This window comes from Lemur catta, chromosome 4, assembly GCF_020740605.2.
Source record: "Lemur catta isolate mLemCat1 chromosome 4, mLemCat1.pri, whole genome shotgun sequence".
Classification (NCBI taxonomy): Eukaryota; Metazoa; Chordata; class Mammalia; order Primates; family Lemuridae; genus Lemur; species Lemur catta.
Genome location: NC_059131.1, coordinates 94,611,338 through 94,621,788, shown reverse-complemented (window position 1 = coordinate 94,621,788; position 10,451 = coordinate 94,611,338).

The window sequence follows — 10,451 nt, the reverse complement described above, 5'->3', positions numbered from 1 at the left end:
AGCTGAAACCAGAGGAGCATTTTATAGTGGATTCCTGACCATCTTCTCTGTCTTCTGGTAACAGAACCCCAGTTTTCCTTTGGGAAGCCAACCCTCTCCGATTTTAGCCCATGTCACTTGAGAGGTACAAAGAATAGTAGGGACTGGCTTGGATTTGGGCAGGTAACTTGGAGCTTCTGCTGAAACAGCTGAGAAAGAAGGTGTAATAGTTAGATTTTAACATCTCAGTGGCATCCGTGATGTTTTCTCACCTGTCTGCAGGGCTCAGCTCTCCAGTGTTGCCTGGGCTAGGTCATGCATCTGGGGGTTGGCTGATCCAGGTTCACCTTGGCTGGGGTAACTCAGCTCTGCCCCATGTGTCTCTCATCCTCCTCCTGGAACAGCAGGACAGCCAGGGCATGTCTTTCTCATGGAGGTGGCAGCAGAAACAGACAAGCTTCATGAAGCTTCAGCTTGGAACTACGCCTCTCACTTCCACCTCATTCTTGTGGCTCAAGCAAGTCATGTGGCCAAGCATTGCAAAGTTCATGGCAAAGAGTGCAAATCAGGAAGCAGTGAAGAATTGGGGTCCATGAAACAATCTACCACATATGCATCTTCACCTGGGTGACCAAGTAGCCAGTGGCAATGTTTCCCACCCCCTGAGAAGTACGTGCAGGAAGCCAATGAGAGGAAAGCAGAACTAGGAGATAGGAATGCATGGGGATACCATGTGAGCACCTAGATCCAGCCATGCCTGAAGGTTTCAGTTACATGAGTCCAGAACTTCCCTCATGGTTCCTTGAGCCAGTTTGAGATGGGGTTGGTTCTATCATTCACGACAAAGAATGTTGACTAATGCTGTATGGCTGGAGCTGTAATATTGGATGGATGTATTTGTCTATCCGTAGGCCTCAAAGCCCTTTGCCAGGCAAGACCAGCTAACCCTGACCTCCTTCCTCCCTGCCACGATTCCTGTGGCTCTGCCTGCCCTTCTCCCCTCCACCCTTTCTGGCCCTTGTGATGGAACCTGGCTTCCTCGGCTGCCTTTTGCCTTTCTGCTCCAAACTAAGCACTCAGACACATTTTTTTTTTTAAGGGGAAAGCTGCCAGGGAAGACTAGCAACAAGGAAGAGATCCCGCAAAGACCTGACTGTGGCATTCTCTGCCCCTGGCTCTGGATCCTGACATCCCCCCCACCCCCCGCTTCTTTTCTCTAATTCCTGAGAGTAAAGCTCACCAAACCTCTTTCCAGCCCTGAAAAGTCTCAGTCGTGAAACTTGGCTAGTGAAGGACTTGGATACAAAGGGACTTTGGGGAGCCCTCCTCAGATCTTTGAAAAACGGCGACGACACGGCCTAACCAAACACCCTGAAGCTAAGGACACGGCTTGATAAGCTACTGAGATTCACCCGTCATTTCTGATGTGCTGGACAGAAGCCCCCATGGAGCGGGCCTTTCAGAAGCCAACAGAGACCTGTGGCAGGGGACCCCCGGGAGGGAGGCATTCCATCCACATCTCCAGGAGTTCCCTGTCCCCTTTCCTCTTGCCTGAACATGCCTCTCTGGCGTGAGAGCTGGGAAGGAAGTGCAGGAGAGAGTGAGAGAGAATGTGTGTGTGTGTGTGTGTGTGTGTGTGTGTGTGTGTGTGTGTGTGTACATGACTATTCTTTGTGAACACACAGAAATGAAACCTTGAGATAAATAATTCTGCTGAAAAGTAGAATGTCATGTGTAGTGGGCTGTCCCCCGAAGATTCATGTCCACCTGGAATCTCATAACATGACCTTAATTGAAAATAGGCTCTTTGCAGAAATAATCAGTTAAGGATCGAGATGGGATCACACTGGATTAGGGTGAGCCCTAATGACTGGCATCCTTATAAGATGAGGAAAGGGACTGGGTATGGTGGCTCACACCTGTAATCCTAGCACTCTGAGAGGCCGAGGCGGGAGGATCACTGGAGCTCAGGAGTTCGAGACCAGCCTGAGCAAGAGCGAGGCTCTGTCTCTACTAAAAATAGAAAAATTAACCAGACATGGTGGTGCACGGGAGGCTGAGACAAGAGTATCGCTTGAGCCCAGGAGATTGAGGTTGCAGTGAGCTATGGTGACACCACTGCGCCCCAACCGAGATGATGGAGTGAGACTCTGTCTCAAAAAACAACAAAAAAAGATGAGGAAAGGACACAGAGAGACACACACAGAAAAGCCATGTGAAGACAGAGGTAGGCAGAGACTGGAGTTATCCACCACGAGCCAAGAAACATCTGTGGTCACCAAAAGCTGAAGGCTTCTAGAAGCTTCTAGAGCAGTGGTCCCCAACCTTTTTAGCACCAGGGACCAGTTTCATGGAAGACAGTTTTTCCGTGGACAGGGGTGGGGAAGTTGTTTTCGGGATGATTCAAATGCATTACATTTATTGTGTCAAACCTCTCTGCTAATGATAATCTGTGTTTGCAGCCGCTCCCCAGCACTAGCCTCACCGCCTGAGCTCCACCTCAGATCATCAGGCATTAGATTCTCATAAGGAGCTGCAACCTACATCCCTCGCATGCACAGTTTACAGTTGGGTTAGCGCTCCTGTGAGAATCTAATGCTGCCGCTGATCTGACAGGAGGCGCAGCTCAGGCTATGGTGCAAATGCTGGGGAGCAGCTGTCAATACAGACGAGGCTTCCCTGGCTCACCTGCCTCTCACCTCCTGCTGTGTGGCCCAGTTTCCAACAGGCCAAGGACCGGTACCAGTCCACGGCCTTGGGGTTGGGGACCACAGTTCTAGAATACTTCTAGAAGCTGAAGAGGCAAGAAAGGATTCTCCACTAGACCCTTCAGAGAAAGCATAGCTCTGCTGATGTCTTGATTTCAGACCCCTTATCTCCAGAACTGTGAGAAAATAAATTTCTGTTGTTTTAAGCTATGCAGTTTGAGGCACTTTGGAAACTAATATATTTTGTATATTAGATGCTTTGTTTGAAGTCCTTCTCTCTGAGAGCTTGGCTGTAAATTTACCAAATCCTAGCTCTGCCACTTACTTTCCAAATGACCTTGGAGAAGTCACTATCAGAGCTTCAGTTTCTTCATCTGTAAAAATCACAATACTGTCGACTGTCAGGGAGTTGGGGGGTGGGAGAACATGAGAAAAGGCATGTGGGAGCACCTTGTCGACTGCCAAGTGATACGTAGATATTAGTTACTAAATTGTTATTTTATAGCTGTGTTCAAATATCTAAAGGTGGTGTTATATGGCAGAGAACACATGGATTGGTCAATACAGTAGAACCTGGGTGAGATTATAAGGAAGTAGATTTTGGCTGAAAAATAATACACTGTCAGGTTCCTAGAAGCAGGATGGAGAGTCTTCTGCAAGTGATTTTTTGGAGGAGAAACCTGTAAGGAAGTAGGAGAAGCTGGAGATGGCAGGGGCAGAAGCAAGGCAGAGAGGAAGTTTTAGCTGAAGATGGGTTTCTAGCCTCAGCCTGCTCGTGCAAGGGGCTCTGGTACTTAAATGGCACCGCAGCACTGCCTGCTTTGAGGCTGGGGGCTTTTGTACTTCCCCATCAGTCAGCCAGGCTGTGAGCTTCCCACTTGCAATCCCAGAGGTAAGCAGAAGTCCTGCATAGGACTTCAGAGAAACGCCCTCCAAGGAATTGACTAGGAGGTTTATCTCCCCTTCGTTCCCCCCTCCTCTTCCCTGCAGCATGGAATGCAGATATGATGGCTGAAGCTCCAGCAGCCGTCTTGCACATTGAGGTAAACTTGAGACAGAAGCCAGGAAGATAGGAACTGGACTGTGTAACTTAACTTCTTTTTCATGAGCATAAACCCTTATCTGTTCATGCCTCTTGCATTTTGTGTTTTCTGTTATATGCAACTCAAACTCAATATGGGCTGGTGCAGGGCGGAAGCTATGGCAAAAAAAAATGTGATTTGTAACCAAAATTATACACACTGTATACTCTGCAGATGATGATGTTCCTCCCTTAAAAAGGGAAGAATTAGAACTTGGATAATAACTATAATTTTTCTGAAAATCCTACCAGTGTGTCGGGTGCTTTAGATAAACCATTTCATCCATATATCAACTCATGGGAGCTATGACCATGCTCATTTCACAGAAGAGGAAGCAGGACGGGACAGGGCAGGCTGAAGAATGTTGGCTCTGGAGTCAGACTGTCTTGGTCCCAACCCCAGCTCCACCTCTCCTTAGTTTAGGCAAGTTAATCTTTCTGTGCCTCAGTTTCTTTTTCTGTAACATAGGGATGATACCTTTTAAGGTACCCATGGGAAGATTAAAAGAGACAATCCATATAAAACACTTCCCACAGTGCCTGGAACATAATAAGTGATTAATAAAATTCTATTATTATAATGGCTCAAGATTAGAGCTGAGCTAGAGTTTGAACTGAAATCTAAGCCCGAGGCTCGTGCTCCCGCAGTCTCAGCAGCTGCTTATGCCCGTACCTTGTGGGATGGAGCGTGCTGCCTGTCCCTTCTCCTCTGCTCCCTGCCTGCCTGGTTAGCACCTATTCCCTCCCCCAGGGAGTGTGAGTGGGGGAAGTGCTCCTCTGCCGTGCTCCCGTGGCATCCTGCATGCACACCCGTGGTGTTAACCACGTCACCGGACACTGTAATTGCCCCATTACTGGCCAATGCTTCTCACTACGTTGCCCTTTGAAAGCAATGGCTGTGTATTTTTCTTATATCAGTAGCACCAACACACAATATTTAATACATATTTATTATAATAAGTGACAACTCTAATGAAATTCAAAAAATCTGAGAATATTTGAGAAGGGACCACGGAGTCATCTCATCGAGTGATTCCAACAAGGCCATGACACCTCCTAGGGAGCATTTTGGAACTGTGTGGTGTTTTTTGGTTGTCACATGATTGGGGGACACTGCTGCTATTTGGAGGGTGCTAAGTGGACTGTAATGGTTAGGACGGTCCACATAATGTCTGACGTACTTTTAGAGTCTGGACAGACATTTATGTAGATGGATAACCTGTTTATAATTACTTGAGCCTAGAATTGAACTTTGATTTACACTGTACAAAAACACAAAGTTGTAATATATCTGAATATTTCAGGAATGCATCTGCTGTGTAGGTGAAGGGGAAATTATACTGTGTTTTGTCCAGAAAAAAAAAGATTGCTCACCACTGTGGAAAAATCACATGACCAATAGCAACAAGGCTCATGGGATCTGAATTCCCAGCACAACCTGCCTGTACCATCTGCATCTGTAACTGCTACATTCATGCTAATTGTGTCTGTCAACAACTTCTGCATAACAGACCAGTCCAAAACAAAATGATGATCATTCTCCCCCACGCATTGGCAGGTTAGCTGGGGCTTGGCTGGTCTTGGCAGGGCTCAGCTGGGCAGTTCTGCCTCAAGTGTAGTCAACTGGGCTTGGCTCCTTGCTTGGGTTGGGCCCAGGTCTGTTCCACATGTCTCACTGGGGGGCTGAATGGGCAGCAGATACCTGGGAGAAGCTCTTCTCATGACAGTGCAGAGGCACAAAAGAGCAAACTCCACTGCACAGCACATTTCAAGCCCATTTCCATCTTGTCTGCTGTCATTCGAAATGGCCAAAGCAGGCCATACTGCCAAGCCCGAAATCGATGAGTGGAAAAGTGAGAGTACACACCTCCCAGGGAGGTGGAGGGAAGAGAGTGAATATTTTTGAGCAAAATTCAAATCCACCACAGTGATTTTACCTGATTAGTCTAATTTAGCCCTGAGTTCAAAATGTCATATATAAAGAATAAATTGTTTTGTCTTATCTTAAATCCAAATTGTATTCATTATAAGTACATGTCTCTGAAGACTTCATTATAACAACCACATGGTCATGCCTGAGTATTACCATATAAAATACATACAGTTATGCATCGTTTAATGACAAGGATATGTTTTGAGAAATGTGTCGTTAGGCGATTTCATTGTTGTCTGAACATCCTAGAGTGCACTTACACAAACCCAGATGGTACAGCCTACTACACACTTAGGCTGTGTTGTATAGCCTGCAGCGCCTAGGCTACAAACCTGTACAACCTGTTACTATCTTGCATACTGTAGGCAATTCTAACACAACGGGAAGGATTTTTATATCTGAACATATCTATGCATAAAAAAGGTACAGTAAAAATAGAGTATAAAAGATAAAAAATGGTACACCTTCATAGGCACTTACCAGGAAGGGAGCTTGCAGGACTGGAAGTTGCTCTGGACGAGTCAGTGAGTGAGTGGTGAGTGAAGGTTAGGTCATTACCATACACTGCTATAGACTTTATAAACACTGTACACTTAGACTGTACTGAATTTATATTAACAAATTGTGCTATGGCACTATGATGGCTACAACATCACTAGGTGATAGCATTTTTTCAGCTCCATTGTAATCTTATGGGGCCACTGAGCTACACATGGACCGTTGTTGAGCAAAATATATGGGGCCCCTGCCATATATATGGTCCATTGTTGAGCAAAACATCATTATGTGGGACATGACTGTGTTTTATTGTAAATAACTTTCCCTTTATTTTTTAATATATTTATTTTATTTGAAATTAGGTGTTTAGGTAAATTGTATTATTTATGAATTTCAAGTCGAGAGTCAAGGAGGTTGGCAAAGTATTTTTTATAAAAAGGGGGCCCTGAGCCCACAGGGTGGGAACCACATCGGTATCCAACATGGTTCAGCACAGTGGGGGGCAGTAGAGTTAAGTCAGAGACATCCGTCCCTTTGAATCCTGCTCACAAAGGATGTAGCTTCAGGCTCTGAGGCTTTCCCAGGTGTACTATGGGGATAATGACACATATCTCTTCCTGGCTGCAGTAAGAATTAAGTAAGATCACATGTGTGACATTCAGGATCCTGGCAGGAAACAGATGACACACTCAAGTGGGGTAATTGAAGGACATTTCATAAAGGGACTATTTGCCAGGTTGTGGGCAAAGTTAAGGCAAACCTCCCAGGGAACATGCATTATCTTAGGGTTATTAGAGAGCCATTTCCACCCCTAGTTCTACAGGGTCAAGGGAAGATGGAAGTTTCTGGAAATCAGAAAGAATAATTATATGGAAAGGGCAGCCCTGTAAGAGCTGTGACCTTCAGGAGAGGGCGTCAGCCAGCCATGCCAAGCCCACAGGGCAGAAGCTGTGGGGATGTGTGCTCCAGCCTCGCTCTTCTCTTTCCACCCTCAGATCTTTCTGCCATCAGTGTCTCCTGTTGGCAAAAGGCAGCCGGAAGTGAGGCGTGGAGGAGGCTGTTGATGCCACCTGTAAAGGTCAGCCTCCTAGAGCACAGAGCAGGAGGGTGGGGAGTGGGCCTGGAGGAGAAAACAGCTGTCTGGCACAGCAGGGAAAACACGTAGCAGAACACCTGGCAAAGTAAGAAATGTACACGTGGTAGCACCGCTGAACAAATAAGTGAACGTATACACATTCATGTACGTATACAATACAAATACACACACAGTAACTCAAATAACCTGCCCCAAATTATGAGTAGAACCTCCACTAGAATCTAATTGATCTCTTCATTCAGAGTCAAAGGCTTTTTCCACTGCATTCCTCCACAGATTATACCAAATTTCTGCATCAACAATGACAACTTGTCCCGAGCCACAGACTTTTGAAACTTAAAATAAAGGTAATATTTATATTTTTCCCTCAAGACATAGTAAGGGGCTGCTGTCCCAGTAAGGGGCAGCATTTTAGCTAGAAATTTGGGGAATTAAGCATTTCCCACCCCTCCCCGACAGCATGACAGCAAGTGTAGACAGATGTTAAATTGCTTGGGAGGTGTTAGGGCAGTTGCCACCCTAGTTTAAACCAGTACCTTGGTTGCCCTTAAGTGCTGCAATTTAAAACAAACACTTGAAGGGTAGAATAGCTTTCTGGACTGTTCCCAAAGCCATCCTGAGATGAAAGGCAGTGTTGTTCACCCCGACTGGCAGTCAGGCATAAGCACCTGGTTAAACCAGTTCCATCAGCCACAGGGATCAGCCCTAGATGTTGAGACAACATTCTGACTCTTGGGGAAGGCAAGTTTACTTGATTTTTCTGCTGCTTCTGCAGATCTCAATAGATTCAGAAGCCTTACCTGTGAGTAGGAATTGTGTAATCAGAGCTTTTGGAGCAGACAGGGTTCTGGGAGTCAAAAGAAAAATACACGCTTCTCTTTGCTTACAGAGATTAGCGGCTTCTCTTTGAAATCATGTGCTTTCAATTTCCAGATCTAAAAACTGCCCGCAGGGTGACATGCAGGAGCGCCAGCATTTCATGGGCTAGACCCAGGCGTCAGGGTTCTGAACAAACACCTTTTGAAATCTCTCTCAGTTCCTCAGGAAGTCAAGTTTGGATAAATCTCTAACCAGTGACCTCAGGTGCCTTGCCCTCTCCACCCCAAATTAACCCCACATGTACCACAGAAGAAAAAGCTTTAAAATAGCTTTATGATTCCAAATTTGTCACCACACCCCAAGAAAGATATCAAATCTAGAAATTTGCATGTGCACATGTACCCTTTATGCAATAATCCAAACCCATAAACATAGACGTATGCCTTGTTTCATCATCTAAAACTCAAAATCCAAAAGGGCCATTAATACACAGCTGCTCAGGTGGAAACTGAGCACATATCTTAACAGCATTTGTACCATATTTTCCACAAAACGTACGTCATTTATCCTTGTACAAACCTCTAAGGAACTATTCCCTCATGAGTTTTACACATGGAGAAAACTGATTTGTTTTTGTTTTTTTTTTTTTTTTTTTGAGACAGAGTCTCACTTTGTTGCCCAGGCTAGAGTGAGTGCCGTGGCGTCAGCCTAGCTCACAGCAACCTCACACTCCTGGGCTTAAGCGATCCTACTGCCTCAGCCTCCCGAGTAGCTGGGACTACAGGCATGCGCCACCATGCCTGGCTAATTTTTTTTTTTTTGCTATATATATTTTTAGTTGGCCAGATAATTTCTTTCTATTTTTAGTAGAGACGGGGTCTCACTCAGGCTGGTCTCGAACTCCTGACCTCGAGCGATCCACCCGCCTTTCGGCCTCCCAGAGTGCTAGGATTACAGGCGTGAGCCACCGCACCCGGCCGAGAAAACTGATTTGGGAGACTGCAAGATCTGCCTAAGGACACGGTGCAAACAAGGGGCAAAACCAGTGTTTAAAAGTTGTTCCCTTTTCCAAATCCCTAACTCACAAGATTGTCCAAAGAGAATTGTACATACTTCCCATTTATTGAAGATAAACAGTAATTAGAACATAAACTAAATTTACAGTATTTTACAATGACAAAAGTTAAAACTAATGTCACTTCATAGTGGCGGAATAAAGACTTTAAAGCTTAAGGATTTATTTTCTTGAAGAACTCTTTACATGGGTTCTGAAGCAGGTTAAAACTTAATTACTAAGTAAAATAACACAATTAATAATGCACTTTGCTTAGATAAATGCATTTTTGTTATATACTTTTACTGTTCAAGCCAAGGGCTTGGTGGAACCTGACTGTCCATCAACAGATAGATGGATAAAGAAAATGTGGTACACATACACAATGGAACACTGAATCACCTTAAAAAATACCATAGAAAATCCTGTCATTTGTGACAATATGAGTGAACCTGCAGGACCTGATGTTAAGTGAAATAAGCCAGGCAAATACTACATGATCTCACTGATACGTGGAGCGTAAAAACATTGATTTCATAGAAACACTAAAATGGTGGTCACTAGAGGCTGGGGGTGGGAGGATTGGGGAGATGTTGGTCAAAGGACACAGAACTTCAGTTAGAAGAATTAAGTTCAAGAGATCTGTTGTACATCACGGTGACTGTAGTTAGCAATAACACACAGTATTGTATATTTGGCAATTGCTGAGAGTAGATTTTAAATGAAAATATAGAGGTAACGCGTATGTTAAATAGCTTGATTTTGCCATTCCACAATGTATACATGTATCAAAACATGATATTTTACATCAGCCATCCCCAGCCTTTTTGACACCAGGGACCGGTTTCACGGAAGATGTTTCCATGGACAGTTGCGGTGGGGAGGGAGGCGGAGCTCAGGCAGTGATGCGAGCGATGGGGAGTGGCTGTAAATACAGATGAAGCTTCCCTTGCTCCTGGCTGCTCACCTGCTGTGTGGGTCCCTCCTTCCTGCTGTGTCCCCTCACCAGTTCCTAAGTTTCTTGGAAGACAATTTTTCCACGGATGGAGAGGGGTGAGCAGTGGAGCTCAGTGGCCCAGGTCCATAACAAGCCAGGGGGTGGGGACTGCAATTTTAAAACATTAGACTACTGTTTTCCTCTGCATCACAGATGTGTTTCTGGGAGTATCTTCATTTTGTGTAGATACATTATGCAGATTGTAAGCCTCTGTTTTCTCACGGCATGTTGTGAGATGTGTTCATGTTTAAATAAGATGGGTTTTTCCATATTTTTCCTTCTATAT